This window comes from Zootoca vivipara, chromosome 9 (assembly GCF_965207765.1).
Source record: "Zootoca vivipara chromosome 9, rZooViv2.hap1.1, whole genome shotgun sequence".
In the NCBI taxonomy this organism is placed as follows: Eukaryota; Metazoa; Chordata; class Lepidosauria; order Squamata; family Lacertidae; genus Zootoca; species Zootoca vivipara.
Genome location: NC_142592.1, coordinates 61,616,910 through 61,633,295, shown reverse-complemented (window position 1 = coordinate 61,633,295; position 16,386 = coordinate 61,616,910). Strand labels below are relative to the sequence as shown.

The 16,386-nt window shown below is 48.1% G+C and overlaps 1 protein-coding gene across 2 annotated transcripts in view; it reads left to right on the top strand.

Moving 5' to 3' along the window:
* Positions 1–8,983: 8,983 nt before the first annotated feature.
* PROSER2 (proline and serine rich 2) overlaps positions 8,984–16,386 on the top strand; it is a 37,946-nt gene continuing 30,543 nt past the window's right edge. The window contains exon 1 of one of the 2 annotated variants that reach the window (XM_035128110.3): positions 8,984–9,197. The gene's annotated coding sequence lies outside the window, so the exon portion shown is untranslated. Of the gene's footprint in view, positions 9,198–9,503; positions 9,693–16,386 lie in introns of those variants that run through there. The other variant, XM_088652490.1, reaches the window with a different exon arrangement.

Below are 16,386 nucleotides of genomic sequence, written 5' to 3'. Positions count from 1 at the left end.
CTTTCAAGGTCAGCACCAAGACTTTGAATTGTGCTCGGAAACGTACTGGGAGCTAATCAAGGAGAGGTGGCAGGCTGCTGGATCCCAACCAAAGCCTTTAAGGATATGTATTCCTCCAAAAGGGGCACTCCTTGTGGAGGTTGCCCAAAGCAGGAAGTATAAAGAGCTCCCTTGGTCATTTGAATAAAGTGGCTCTGTCCGGGGTCCTGAAAGACCAGCCCTGTGACCACTCTTGTTTCCAGGCGCTCTGACCTGTGGCTGAAACTTGCTTGTCTGTTTCCTCTGCCCCACCTGACTACAGCTTCCCCATTGGCAGGACTGGACAAGGTTTGGGCAGTGCAAAAGCTTGCCCATTCGCCAAAAGCAGAGACGACCCTTGTGGTGCTCACCAAATTCTTTAGACTACAACTCCCAACATCTCTGACCGTTGACCTAACCAGGTGGGACTGATGGGAGTTGCAGTCAACAACAACAACAACAACAACAACAACAACAACAACAACAACGGGAGGGTTCACTGCCTTGTGGCTGCCCAAAACACAGCGACAGATGTTAAGAAAGAGTTATTGGTTCCCTCTAGTAAGGGCTTCTTCTTCTTTGGTGAGCACTCGTATCCGAGTAAGATTGTCTTCCATAAACACGGTTTTAACAATGGGTCCGTAAGTGACTGTGGAGGCCAATTCTGGATCCACAAGTCCTTCCACAGTGGGGATATAGGTTTCCGGGCGGGAGTTGATCACGGTGTGGATTTGCTAAGCGTGCCTTCCTCTTAGCATGTTTCTCCCTTTCTCCCTGAGTTCGAGTGTCTTAAAAGCCCATGACACCTTTGGTAAAGGGTGTTCTCTAACTGGAGCACTCACAGGCCAGTGTTTCCCAGTTGTCAGTATTTATACTACGTTTTTTAAAGATTTGCCTTGAGACAGTCTTTGAACCCCTCTTGTTGAGGGTACAGGCCCAGCGGCAAGCACAGGGCCCAGGTATGCAAGCAAGGCAGGAGATTCAGAGCCGAAGTAAAGCAGCAGAGGTGTCTCAACCAACGCCACGCCTCGCTCCACCCAGCCCATAAAGATGTGGTGTGATGAGCTCACTTGCAAGACACTCTCACTTTACAGGAATGCAAATGAGCATTCGGATGGGTTGATGCATCTGATCGTGTTTATGGCAGTGGTGGTGTCCGGTTCTGGGTAACAAAACTGCATCCTGCCCCCTGCTCAACCACCCCATGGGCTGGTTGCGGAGCCCTCCCCAAAGAGGCTCTGCACTCTGCTAGACGGATGGTGGACAGAGCTGGAGGCTGCATCAATAGGACTCCTGGAGTCAAAAGGGGAGAACCTCCGTCCTCCATTGCTGGGAGCAGCCTTCAGCTCCACCCTATTCTGCTTCATCTCCTTCCTGCTTCTGCTCATCCTGGTGGGGCTGCCAAACCATACCAGATCCTGAAGAAACTAAGGGGCCTGGGACAACCATCCCTGACCCAAATCAGGGACTGGCAGGACACTGATGAGTGTGCAGCGGGGGAAGAGGGGCTGGAGTCTGACACGTGAGAGGGGGGTCAGTGATTTGTGAGGAACTGGAGTCCAGAGTCAGAGGCAGGGGAAGCTTCAGAGCTGGAGGGTGGAGCACAGGATGGGTTGGAGGAAGAGGCAGGCCAGGCAAGCGAAGGACCGGGTTCTCCCCTGCCCTCTCCTGCACCACTGTCTCACAGAACCAGGAGGGGATTGAAAAGGGAGGAGCAGAGGACGTTGCCATGCAGGTGCAGTCTCCGGCTGCGTGTGCGCAGCCCGGCAGGGGAAGGCATGTAAACTGGTGGAGGGAGAGTGGTCCCCTGCTGATGCAACTGCTCCACAGAGCAAGGACCTGGGAATACTGTAGCTGCCTAGATGCCAGATTGGTGTGCGTAGGTCCCTAGAGCTGTATAAGTCGCTGTAAGTGTTACTTTTGACAATGAACAGCTAACTATCTGCCATGTGCGTTCCTTTGGCTGGGATGTGCCCTTGACATACAACAGGGATGGAGACCCCATGGCCTTCTAGATGTTGTTGGAAACCAACTCCCATCAGCCCCAGTCTGCAGGGTGAAAGGTCGGGAATGATGAGAGATGTAGCGCAACAACTATAGATGGCTGCTGGTTCCCTATCCCTTGACATACAGCTTCAAAACAATGGGAGGGGGCACTTTGTGGCTTGCTTTTCTGGCAACTGGCCCCGAAGAAGAAACAACCCGCCCCCACGCCACAACTATTACTAGTGTTGGCGGTGCAACGCACATGCACACACCCCTTCTCCCCAAGTCGTGCCTTAGATCTTTACCTTTTTTCAAATACAGTACAATATTGGGAAGCAGATCTCAGCTTCCCCTGGAAGCCAAAATGGCCTATTACTTTAAGGAAAAACAGAAAGAGGTCTGTTCCTCAACATGCCTCTGCTGGCAAAGCTGATCTCACAAATGCTACCCTGATGAAAAAGCTGGCATCAGTTAATAGAGGTGCCAGATCCAATTATTTTTCCATTTGGCTCATCGTGAGAAGCTTAGGCATAGGATCTATATTTAGATTCTCCTCTGGAGGGTATCTAGCCATTCTTCTGGGGGCAGGAGGAAAGTTAGAAATTATAGTTTGTTGTTGGTAGGAACACAAGAAGATGCCTTACAGTAATGCAGGCCATTGGTCCATTGAGTGGGCAGCATCTCTCCAGGGTTTCAGACAGGGAGTCTCTTACAGCCTTACCAACCTGGCGATGCCAAGGATTGAACCTGGGACCTTCTGCATGCAAAGCAGATGCTCTACAACCGAGCTGCGGTCTCCTTTCCGTGTGTGGGGCTAGTAGGGAGACGTGCACCTGTCAGTTGATTTCATTACATATTTTCCATGGCTTCAGACAACATCTAAAACTCTACCTAGGAGTGGATTTGTGAGTCACCTTCGAGAGTGGTCACCTTCGAGAGTGGAACAGGTTCACATGGCTGGAGAAGACTCAGTCCAAGCCTGGTTCTGTTAATGGGTTCACTATGAGCGCCAGGCTGTGGGACGCGGGTGGCGCTGTGGGTTAAACCACAGAGTCTAGGGCTTGCCAATCAGAAGGTCGGCGGTTCGAATCCCCGCGACGGGGTGAACACCCGTTGCTTGGTCCCTGCTCCTGCCAACCTAGCAGTTCAAAAGCATGTCAAAGTGCAAGAAGATAAATAGGTACCGCTCCAACGGGAAGGTAAATGGCCTTTCTGTGCACTGGTCTCATTCGCCAGAAGTGGCATAGTCATGCTGGCCACATGACCCGGAAGCTGTACATCAGCTCCCTTGGCCAGTTAAGCTAGAAGTACGCTGCAACCCGTTGTCCACAACTGGACCTAATGATCAGGGGTCCCTTTACCTTTATGAGCGCCAGGCTATAGGTACTTCTGTTCTGTTCATTCTTTAGGAACAGAAGATAAGCCCGGCTGGATCAGGCCAAAGTACCTTCCAGTCCAGCATCCTGTTCTCCCTGTAGCCAACAACAGAGGGTATTCGGGAAGCCCAGAAGCAGACACTGGGTTCAACAGCGCTTTCCCCCATTTGTCATTGCCAGGACCTGGTACTCAGAGACACCTGCTTCTGAATTCTAGGCCTCACAAACAAGCATGGAAGTGCCCCTTTGCTTTTACAGGAGACTCCATTCATTTCCTTTTGCAGGACACTCCATTCATTTCTTCATTCCCACCTGTTGCTCCAAGAATCAACCGGAATTCCATGACTACTACTGAGTCCAGTTTTCACAGGGCAATTCCTGTCCACCCCTCCAGCAGCTAAGAAGTGTTTGGGTTTTTTTTGCCCCCTAAATGTTTTTGGTAATTCTGCAAACTTTGAGGTTCCCTTCAAATCTCCCTGATACTTCCCTTTTTGTGTGGATGATGCTGTTTTAGCATGGTAAAGATGGGCAGTGTTCTCGAAGCTACCAACATGAGTCTGACCAAACTGCGAGAGGCAGTGGAAGACAGGAGTGCCTGGCGTGCTCTGGTCCATGGGGTCACGAAGAGTTGGACATGACTAAACGACTAAACAACAACAAGTGTCCCTATTTTACAGGGATAGCCCCAGATTTACAGAAGCCATTCTGGTTTCTGATTTGATCCTGGAATATCCCACTTTTCCGTAGGACATCCCTATTTTCATCTGAGAAATGTTGGAGGAGATGGAATTATGCAACCCCCAAGCCAAGGAGATAAGTAACTATACAACCTTTAGAAGACATCTGAAGGCAGCCGGGTATAGGGAATTTTTTTAATGTTTAATTTTTTAAAATGTTTTGATATATGTCAGAAGGCACCCAGCGTGGCTGGGGCAACCGAGTCAGATGGGCTGGGTATAAATATAATAACTGAATAAGATTTCCCTATTTTCATCAAAGACATGTTGGAGGGCATGTGATAGAATTTCAAATTCCAAACTCAAAAAAGTGAGAATTTTGGGATCATGGCGGTGCTTTTCTCCTCTACCTCTGGCATCTCGTCCTCCCCTTGTAGCCCCAGATGCAAAGGGGTGGATTTTAGAGAGAGAAAATGCACAATTTGTTGCTCCATTCTAGTCATATTTCATTCATTTCTTTTTTTCAGAGAGTAGTAATTAGTCATCTCAATTACTGTTTCCAGATCCAGAGGGGGTGGATGTTGTTCAAGGAAACAAGTTGTGCAAAGGTGTGTTATTTGCTCACTCTTTGGATCCAGCCCATGAATGTCGCCTCCTTATTCGTACACCGTGGCACGAAAATGAAATGAAATCTTCACACAGTCCTCAGAACAACCGGTTTGGCCTCTTTTTAGAAGCATGTCAGGTATGCCGCTCTTTCCTGTCCTGCAAATCGCCAAGAGGCACTGAGCAGCAGCAGCTGGATATTACTTAACCACTCGTTATGGATTTGGCGTGTAATTAGGAGTAGGTGGAACAGTTCCAGAGAGGGAGGGAGGAAGAGAGAGAGAGAGAGAGAGAGAGAGAGAGAGAGAGAGAGAAAGAGGTGTTTGGGTATTCCAGTTTGGCCCAATTGCAGAACTGGGCCCAGTGTAACAGAGCGAAGCTGATGGAAAAGAATGTCATGGATCTGGAAGTCAGGAAGCTTCGTTGCTGAGCTACACCTGCTGCCTGGCAGTGAGACTTTGCAAGGGCTTCTCCTTGAGAAGGGGAGAGTGCTCTTGCGCTCAAATCCTGCTCGTGGGTTTCCCGCCGGCAGGACGAGATGAGAGTCCATTGATTCTACATAAGGCAGTTTCCTGTGTTCCTCCTGTTTTTAGAAGGAATTTTGGGCATGCATTTTCTAAGCTTGCCAGGGATCAGTGACCAGGGCTCGTGGATTTCATTAAAGGCTTCTCAACCTTCCACACGCTGACTTAGAATCATAGAATCATAGAGTTGGAAGAGACCACAAGGGCCATCTAGTCCAACCCCCTGCCAAGCAGGAAACACCATCAAAGCATTCTCGACATATGCCTGTCAAGCCTCTGATTAAAGATCTCTAAAGAAGGAGACTCCACCACACTCCTTGGTAGCAAATTCCACCGCCAAGCAGCTCTTACTGTCAGGAAGTTCTTCCTAATGTTTAGGTGGAATCTTCTTTCTTGTAGTTTGAATCTATTGCTCCGAGTCCGCTTCTCTGGAGCAGCAGGAAACAACCTTTCTCCCTCCTCTATATGACGTCCTTTTATATATTTGAACATGGCTATCATATCACCCCTTAACCTTCTCTTCTCCAGGCATGTTGAAATCACATGCTTAGAACGCATTTTGGTCTTTCACCTGATTTTGTGAAACCACTTTTACCTTCTCTACGGAGCCTTTGTGATGGGGCTTGCGATTCTGCAAAATTTGGGGTTTTCCATTCATTTCTTCTCTCGGAGCATGAAAAGATGCTCACTTTGGAAGAGCATTGCAGAGGGATTATTCTTTGAGGAGAGGCAGGAGCCCCGTACAGGTTGCAAGTGAACATTGGCTTTTATTCGTAAGCAGCATCAACCAAAAAATTGGCGCTTGCTGGCGTGTTATCTCCAATTACCTACCAAGCTAGGTGTACATCATCGCTCCTTCCCATGAGAGTTGACTCAGCACCAGGTTTCTGTAACGCTGTTGAATAACCAGCATGTGACAGCGACACCTGCCCACAAATGGCACTGCGGTGACTCACGGTGGCAGAACGGGGATGGAGAACACAGTGGTGAACTGAACCCTCGTGTCTTTGATTATGTTAAATGGAACGTGTGTCACCGAGGGTTCAGGAGGCTGGTGCATTCTCGGTTCATGAGTGTCTCCAATCCTCTGGCCTCGCTGGATGTGCTCAGGCACACATGTGCTCAGCGTCTGACTGCATGCACACACATGCTCAGGCACACATACAAAACATCAGACGCAACTCAGAATTGGCTCGGAATGAGATGAGGGTGAAAGCCGAGGCAGGAAATGGGTCTCCCTCAGTCAGCTGGAGGAACAATGGGACAAAAAAAGTCCACCAATTAATTAATTAAGTCGATCAGCCACACATTGTTGTTGTTTAGTCGTTTAGTCATGTCCGACTCTTCGTGACCCCATGGACCATTGCACCCCAGGCACTCCTGTCTTGCACTGCCTCCCGCAGTTTGGTCAAACTCATGTTCGTAGCTTCGAGAACACTGTCCAACCATCTCATCCTCTGTCGTCCCCTTCTCCTTGTGCCCTCTCCTTGTGCCCTCTCCTTGTGCCCCAACATCAGGGTCTTTTCCAAGGATTCTTCTCTTCTCATGAGGTGGCCAAAGTATTGGAGCCTCAGCTTCACGATCTGTCCTTCCAGTGAGCACTCAGGGCTGATTTCCTTAAGAATGGATAGGTTTGATCTTCTTGCAGTCCATGGGACACACATTAAACTTCGCAAATTAAATCATTTAGTCAGGTAGCTAACGTTAACTTCATACATTAAAACAAGGAACTAAGCCAAATAACTGGCATGCCCTGCGTTAAACAAGTCGATGAACAGAGACCATGTGTCTTTTATGTGTATTTTAATGAACTGAATAAAAAGAAAGAATTTGAGTCAGGGGGCGGTGGAGATTGTGTGTATGAACTTAACAGCGCTTAATTTGTTTATTTTAGCTGCTATTCTCTTAATATTGATTTACAGATTATAAATGCCATATTATTGATTTGTTAATCACAAAACAGGTCTTTTGCTGAAATTGGTGATGTTTAGCTTATTTTTCAGTTGCTGCTTTGTTAATAGTGCTTTCCAGATGGCAATTGTTTTGTTGATGAATTTATGCAATTTATGCTGCATCTGTGACGCGCGACTTCTTCTTTGGCGATCACTCATAGCCAAGTATGATTGTCTTCCATGAAAATGGTCTTAACAGTGAGTCCGCAAGTGACTGTGGAGGCCAATTCTGGATCCACACGTCCTTCCACAGTGAGGACATACCGGTAGGTTTCCAGGAGGGAGTTGATAACGGTGAGGGTTTGCCAAGCGTGCCTTCCTCTTAGCACGTTTCTCCCTTGCGTCTTGAGTTTGAGTGTCTTCAAAGCCCACGACACCTTTGGTAAAGGCTGTTCCCCAACTGGAGCGCTCACAAGCCAGTGTTCCCCAGTTTGTCAGTGTTTATACTACATTTTAAAAGATTTGCCTTGAGAGAGAATTTAAACCTCTTTTGTTGACCACCAGCATTACACTTTCCATTTTTAAGTTCGGAATAGAGTAGTTGCTTTGGAAGACGATCATCAGGCATCCGCACAACATGACCAGTCTAACGAAGTTGATGTTTAAGAATCATTGCTTCAACACTGGCGATCTTTGCTTCTTCCAGTACACTGGCATTAGTTTGCCCTTCTTCCCAAGTGATGTGTAAAAAATTTAGGAGACACCACTCTATGTTATCATTAGCCAGTGGAGGTGCAGTGCTTAGAGTGTTGGACCAGGACCTGAGAGACCTGGGTTGACTTCCTACTTGAGCCAGTTGCTGCCTCTCCCAGCTACCCTACCTCATAGGGTTGTTGTGCTGATTAGATGAGGAGCGGGAGAGCTATGCAAAAGCCACCTTGAGCTCCATGGATCGAAAGGTGGGCTATAGGTGCAACAAACCAATACTGTTCGTAAGCCGCACAGAAAGCCAATAAATCAAACTAAATGCCCAGGTGTTGAATAACTGGGGAAACCCAGCCAGATGGGCGGTGTATAAATAATAAAATTATTAGTGTTATTATTCCAACTGCTTAATAAGAGGGGGGGGAAGCTCCTGTGGTGCAATGGGTGAGTGCGTCCAGCTGTTAACCAGAAAGTTGGTGGTTCAAGCCCACCCATCCTGATGGACTAAATGACCCTGGGGAGTCCCTTCCATAGGTGCAGCCAGGATTTATTTTGGGGAGGGGCAGGACACCACCTGTCATCATCCTCTGTCTGGCTCTGTCTAGCAGATTCGAAAGGAAATGTCTCAACAGCAGTTGCTTTAAATTACTTTCTTTGGACCCCAAGTGCTCAGAATAATCGCTTTCTACAGTTTCTACTTTTAGTTAAGTATTTTTATTTATTTACTTGATTCAGAGGGGACAATTGCCTCCTTGTCCCCTCATGGCTGTCAGCCTTCCCTTTTTTTGCTGGAAATTCCCTTATTCCAGCGCCGTTTCCAGCTGCTATCCTGGATTGTTAGATATACCGTAGAGTCCCCGCACCCCCAAACTGTGGCCCTCCAGATGTTTTGGCCTACAACTCCCATGGTCCCTAGCTAACAGGACCAGTGGTCAGGGATGATGGGAATTGTAGTCCATCTGGAGGGCCGAAGTTTGGGGGTGCCTGCCATAGACTGTCCCCGGGACAGGTGAGGCTGCTGCTGATCCCTTATTTTCAAATCCGAAAGTTGACAGCTATGTGTCCCCTTGCCCCTCCTGGCTACGCCAGTCAACTGTCCCTTCCAACTCTCGGATTCGTATACGGGTCCAGCAGGACTCGAACCCGCGACATGCGACGGGGGTTCGCAGCGGCTGGGCGCGCGTGCGCCTTTACGCGCCGGGCGGGCGTGATGTCAGCGCCTGCGGGGCGGGCTGAGTCAGCACAGCGCCCGCCCGCTCCGCATTGTTGCCTCGCCGCCTGTTTGCTGAGCGCACCTGTCCCCACCCACCCGGGCGGGGCGCCCCGCGTCGCGAGCGAGCGCACCTCCCTTGGCGGAGTCCCGCGGACGCCCCGTCCCGGCTGCGCGGCGAGAACGACCGAGCGACCGAGCGGGTAAGTGCTAAGCGCTTGGCTTTGGACATCTTAATTTCTCCAAAGTTTGGATCCGTGGCTCTCCAGGTCCGGCGCGTATTCGCCGTGGCGCGGAGAGGTTTGGCGCTGGCTTGGAAACTACGCGCGCCGCTTTGGAGCTGCTTGTTTCCAAGGAGCCTCGCCGAATCCCGACGCCTGACCTCCCCGCGCTCCTTTCCCTCCTGCATAGCTGCCAAGTTATCCCTTTTTTAAAGGGATTTTCCCTTATGCTGAATAGGCTTCCTCACGAGAAAAGGGAAAACTTGGCAGCTATGTCCTCCTGGCGAGCGATCCATCCGCGAGTGGCTTAAGCCGGAGGGCGCACGGCGGCTGGAAGGCGCGCTCCAGGCTTTCCCACGTTAGCTCGCCCTGTTGGGATGCCGAGCGCGCGGGGGCTTAAGCGGCTTTCGGAGTCCGAGGGAGTGGGTCACAGCTTCAGGAACGTGGAGACGGGTCCGCAAACGGGTTAGACTGGAGGTTGGGCACGTTTGGAAACTTTTTTTAACAAAACGTTTCCCCTGCGTTGCTGCGGCGTTGTTTTCCCCTTCCCCATCTATGTTTATTTAGCTCCCAAACAATTTCTTCTACTAATTTCTTGTCTGTCTCTGGCTGCAAATTTGGTAGTCCAGCACCCATTTGTATTCGGTACTTTGGGATCCACTGTTTTATTTAGTCTTCCTAATTCCATGGGTGAGCATCTGCGTGTGTCTTTATACATAATCCACCAACTGAAGATGTGTAGGATGAAATTCTGTCCTCAAAAGGCTTGTGGCAGGATAAACCTATTGGTCTTTAACAAGCCATCTGACTCCTTTCTTTAAAAGGTGAAGGGGGAAAAACAATAGCATCGTCCCAGCATGCTGAAATATTGAAATAATAATTCCAGCCCCCTTCGGATTAAATCTACCTGATTTCGAGTTTGATTCTACTATGCATGTTTACTCAGAAGTAAGCATGAGTTCAGTGGGGCTTACTCCCAAGTGTGTGTGTAGGGCAAGGTTTGTAGTCCTGGTCATGTCTGCTTTGGAGTAAGGCCCAGTGAATCCGGTGGGATTTTCTTCTGAGTAAATGACTTTGGGATTAGGTCAACAACTTTGGTGAAATTATGCCAGTTTGTAGGATCAAATTTGCTGAGTGCTCAGTGTAGCCAGGATCCAAAGAATCACACTGCTGTTTCCAAAGGAAATGGGTCATGCAGACAAATCTCACTGTGGATGCTCCCTGGGGCAGTTGCCTCTGTTCCCTTCCCTGTATCAAAACTTTGATTGTATGTTCCTTGGGGCAGGTACCTACCATCTTAAGACCTTGCAAAGTTCTAGGCACATTGAGGGTGTTGTATTAAATGTAATAATGATGATCATTGAGGGCACTTGAGTTTGTGAATTGTAGTACAAGGATGTGCCATTGTTGTGCAAACGAGGCCTGAAAAGGGGATGCTGTTGAACCCTGAATTTATTTGCCTCTTCCTCCCCTCCCCTCGCTCCCCTCCCACCTTATCTTTCCTTGCCACAGGGGGCCGTTTAGCCAGACAAGGAAACTAGATTTCCACCCTTGTGCTCTGCTCTTAAAACAATTATTTCTTTATACCCTCAGTTGATTTCACTTGTGGCTCAAATGGCAACCTTGAAATTCTACAGTAAATCTTCTTTGCTGAATGTGTGTGTGTGAGAGAGAGTAGCTGGAGAGGCTCTGCAATAATATTCCTACTGTACAACATGTTCTGGTCTTGCTGTGTAGATCAGCCTTTTGCTTTGCCTCACCTTTATTGCAATTGGGGGGAACATCCTTGCCACCTTTGGCCAGTTGTCCTTGTTTGGATTGCCCAATCGCCTTCTAAATCCGGCCCGCGGACAGTCTGGGAATCAGCATGTTTTTACATGAGTAGAATGTGTCCTTTTATTTACAATGCATCTCTGGGTTTTTTGTGGGGCCTGCCTGGTGTTTTTACATGAGTAGAATGTGTCCTTTTATTTACAATGCATCTCTGGGTTTTTTGTGGGCCATAGGAATTTGTTCATATTTTTTTTCCAAAATATAGTCTGGCCCCCCACAAGGTCTGAGGGACAGTGGACCGGCCCCTGGCTGCAAAAGTTTGCTGACCCCTGCCTTACAGTAAGGGGGCAAAATTCAGCACATACATTATTCTGTTGCGTTCACCGATAGTTAGAATTTAGCAGCTCTCAGAGTGGTTCAGATATATCTACCTTATTCTTATAAGGTAGACCCAGCAACTGATGTTTCACCAGGTGCTTTTAGAAAATGAATTTGATTGTGTTACTTGTTTTGTTTTGTGTGTTTGATGTTTTAACCATTTTACTGTATGCTGCTGTGAGATTTCTTTTGAGTTGGTAGTTTATATGCATTCTTAGAAATGGTCACGCCATAATGCAGATTTGCTGGCTGTTTATAAATTTTCTTATAAGTAACTAAAAACAAAAACAAACAAGCCACATAATGCAAATGAAATGGATGGGCAGGCTGAACAACTGAAAGCTATAGTCTTGAAGGCCAGATTGCCAGTTACTGGCTGAAGTGAGGCTTCTAGTGGGGATTACGCTGGCGAGCATCTCAGCTGCTACAGCTTCTGCTAGGTGAAGAAGGTTCCCAATTTTAATTCCTAGCATCATCTCCAGCTTTAATGGAGCATGGGTGGTAGGTAGGCAGAGGCATTTCCCAGCCCACAGACCAAGGACAGCTGCTTTCAGCTAGATGGATAAATAGACTTGAGCCCCACACTTAAGTCTGCAGGACCTTGTAGCTCAATGGTAGAGAATCTGCCTTGCATGGCGAACGTCCCAGGTTCAATCCCCGGCATCCCCTGGTAGGGCTGGGAGAGATCCTGTATCTGAAACACCGGAAAGATGCTTCTCGTCTATTGTCCACACTATGGCGCTAGACAGATTCATGGCCTGACTTGGTATAACTTAGACCACTTCTAGTGTTCCAACATTTTGACCCGAGTTTCCACCTAGCAATTATTCTGCACCGGCTGTGTTGGGTTTACTTTGCGTGTGGAGGTCCCCGAAACCACCCCTCAAGAACTAATTCACATCACAGGCAGAATTTTAGTTTTGGGTTTTTGGCATGAATTTGGCCAAAACTTTATTAAAATACAAAATATGTGAGTGGTTGCGTAGGCATTAGTTCTCCAACTGTCCCCTAAGGACAGAATTAAACTAGCCTTGTCAACGGGGGTAACCCTACAGGGAGAGACAGGGAGCCGGGTGTGTTGGCCCTCCCCTCTCCCCTCAGGTTCACAGGGGCTCTCACATGGCCCTGGCCCCCGCCGGGGGTTACGGACACTGCATATCGAGCCCCTGTATTCCTGACTGGAATTTCCCCAACTCAGGCATTAACTTTTGGGGCCAACACAGTCAACAAGACCCCTAATACAACCACAATAACCAATGCCTAACCGCCAACCTTACAAGTTGTGACTATTTGCTATGCAGTAGGCAAAAACCAGATGGCACCAGCCAATCAGCCAAATGGAAAAATTCCTACCAGGCCCCTGAAAACAGGCGACCCCATGAGAGGCACAGCAAGGTCAACACAGAGGCCTAGAAACAGGGAGGGAGGGTGGGTGATCCTGAAAACGCAACCAAAGAGAAACACAAATCTCGTGCTTGCCCTTTTATACCCCAATGGCTGAACACCGAAATTGCAACATGCATTTCCCCCCAACTACAGCCAGGGGCCAATCAGAACAGTGGCCAACTCATTAGCCCCCACCCAACAAATTCAGGGTGGTTTATTCTGGCCCCCACCGCAACACGTGCTCTCCATGATGGAGAACCCGCTTTACTAAAGAGTCCGTCTCCTGCCCCCACCCCATGTTATTCCAAGAAAACGAAGCCTGGAGATGCAAGATTTACTCATGAGCCTGTGGGAATTGGTGCAGAGCAGGTGCGAGGGAACCTTATGCCCATGGCGCAGGTGTGGCCCTCTAGACCTCTCTGTGTGGCCCCCAGAGCTGCCTTGAAGCCCTGCCCCTTGCCCTCTTTCTCCATTGCCTTGCCAGAATGTGCTCTTGAGCCAGGATAATGCCTCCTGCTTGCCCGTGTGGAGAGAGGAGTATGCGTGTAGAAATCTTAGGCTTTTGCATGGCTGGGATGTGGTCTTACTGTGGAAAGCTGAGATTCGCGTCAAGTTGCTCTTTGCAATTTAGCTCCTGGCCATATCTATCCTTGGTTCTTGCCTTGCCGGTCAATGGCATGTGTTCCCTGGCACGAGGAAATGCGGCCCTCGGGCTGGGAACGTTTTTAGTTTCGTGGAAACTACTGAGACAGAATGGAAGTTCCCTTTCCTGGTGAAAAATTCGGTGAAACGCAGCAAGCTTGCATGCTTTCTCACCACTTTGTCGGCCTGGCTTAGAAGATCTCACCCTGTCCTTTTCAGACTCTAGACTTTCTCTTTTCCCTCTTGAATTCCCAAATCTGCACTCCGAAGGTTGCTCAGAGTGGTTACAATCCTCTGTTGTGGGTGCTCACTCTCCTTTGGGCAAAACAAGCCCTGGTTTGTTTGTCATTCAGCCGCTGATTTAATATTTAACTCTGCGAGGTGTCTGCACCGGCCCTTGGTTAGGGAGATTTTGGACAAAGGAAGCCTTTGCAAGGCTAAATTTCCAGTAGCGCCCCCCCCCCCAAGCTGGCAAACTGTTATCCTTGTTCGCCACCTCCGCCTATCATTTAATGCTCTTTTCATGCTGCTGGTGGCTCTTTTGGGCAGATCCCAGCCGTCCAGCCCTGTTTACCCTCTCGGCCCAACCCCTCTCTTGGAATTTCACAGACCACGGCTTTGGAGAGAGAAATGCTTAACTCCTGGCATTCCGGAAAAGTCTAGTGCTCACCAGTGAATGAGCAACAGGGGTTGTAGAAGATACCTGTTAACCTTAGCAAACATGTGTTTCCAAACCTGAGATAATGGAAAATTGGGAGCGGGGGACGCATGGGGGAGCATCTGTAGGCAGAGTGGGTGCTTAACCCTTCCCGTGCCTGCCAGGTTGCTTCTGCAAAATGCCTCTCCAAAACTGCTCCCTTAGGTTAGTTTTTTCCTTTTGCTTCTGGTCTCGGAGCCACACTGAGACAAATGGGCTATTTTCAAGGAGATATGGCCAAGGGACTCTTACTTTCTGAAAGCTTTATTATTCTGCATTATTCTGTTTCGTTCACCGATAGTTAGAATTTAGCAGCTCTCGCAGTGGTTCAGATATATCTGTGGCCCATACAATATTCTTATAAGGCAGACCCAGCAACTGATGTTTCACCAGGTGCTTTTAGAAAATGAATTTGATTGTGTGTCCGCATTTGTTTTGTGTGTTTGATGTTTTAACCATTTCACTGTACGCTGCTGTGAAATATCTTTTGAGTTATTACTCTGCCCCACTGAGACAAATGGGCTATTTTCAAGGAGATATGGCCAAGGGGACTCTTACTTTCTGAAAGCTGGGAACCTCACTTCATAGCAGGTAGCTTTGATTTTAGGATGCTTTCAGGAGGAGAGTGTTACCAAAGGGCCAACTGCAAGATGCCTGGGATTGAAGGAAGGCAGTTGCCTTTATTTATCCCTTTGTTGATTTCTTCGTTCTTCGTGGGACGCAGTGCGAAAGGTTTAGCGCGCCAGTGGGGAGCCTGTGGCTTTCCAGGCGTTGCTGGATTCAAATCCTCCTTGACCATGCTAGCTGAGGCTGATGGGAATCGGAGTCCAGCAGCGGGTTGGACTAGATGACCCCCGGGGTCCCTTTCAGCTTTACACTTCCATCCGGAGGGCCACAGCTTCCTCACCCCTGGTTTAACACCGTACCCTGCAATGCTTCCTACCTTTGGCATTTTGCCTCTAAATGAGCTTGGATGTAAGATAACATAGAGCAGCAGCTATATATAGATCTAACCCTTTACAGAGGCAGCCTACTTTAGAGTAGGTTTGTCACTAAATCTGACCCGTAGCTCTAAATCTTCTCTGTCCCTAATGTGACATGGTTCACTTTCTTATTTGAGCTTAAATAAAAAAATTCCTTCAGTAGCACCTTAAAGACCAACTAAGTTTTTATTTTGGTATGAGCTTTCGTGTGCATGCACACTTCCTCAGATACTCTTGAAACAGAAGCATCAGTCCCTTATGTATATACAGAGGGTGGGGGTGGGGGGGAGAATGGGTGATTGGCTGATGGGAGTGGTAAACCTGTAGATGGCTGTTAACGACTGCTGATGGCTGCAATTGGTCCTGTGGGGAAAAAGCAAGGGCTGAGGCGCTAAAGAAAGCTCGATCATGCATAATGAGATAAGAATCCTATGTCTTTATTCATCCCAGGTGGCTCCATGGTTTTAAGCTTGGTAATGAGTTCCAATTCAGCAACTTCTCTTTCCAGTTTGCTTTGACTCAGACCAACACGGCTACCTACCTGTTATCTGAGCTTGTTTTGCTGAAACCTGTGTCTTGCCCTTTTAATCTTCTCCCTGCCCTCCCCACTCCCAATGCTCTCTCTTTTATTTTTTAAATATAATACATTGGCATTTTAAATGCTGCTGCTGGTCAAAGATTTCACTTTGTCCTTATGGCCATTTGCAGTCGGACTGTTTGTTTCTTTTCTGTAGGCTAATGTTTTGGGTGGGGCAGTATTTTGGGTTAGTGCCAATATATTTATTTAAAAATAAATAAATTCAGCACAATCCTCTGCAGGTCTACTTCCTCCCGCTTGAGAGAGAGAGAGAGAGAGAGAGAGAGAGAGAGAGAGAGTAGGATAGGATTGCATCTTTGGTGAACAGTCAAAACTGCCTGTGTTTACACATCACAGCAAAACCACCGCTAACAGTTTGCTCTGAATGTTCAGGTGGCTCCTCTCTGGTGTGAGTAACAGATCACAACCCTTGACTTTGTGTCCGCTCAGGGGACCGATAATTGCTTTATGCGCCAAACAAACCACAATGGGAAGCCAAGGTTTATTCTTGGCTTATCAGAGTTTGTTTGAGTGACACAAACCAGGATCCTCTGTTCAGATGTAATGCTAAACCAAGGGTTGTGGTTTCTTGCTCCCATTCAAGCTACGGGAGGAGTGAAGTGGGGAAAATCTGCACCTGGGAACTATTGTCTCTCCTTTAAAACCCCCTCCCCCAAGCAATTGTTTTTTATTTTAACTGATGGAATGGATGCAGAAGTGTAAGGCAGCGTTTCT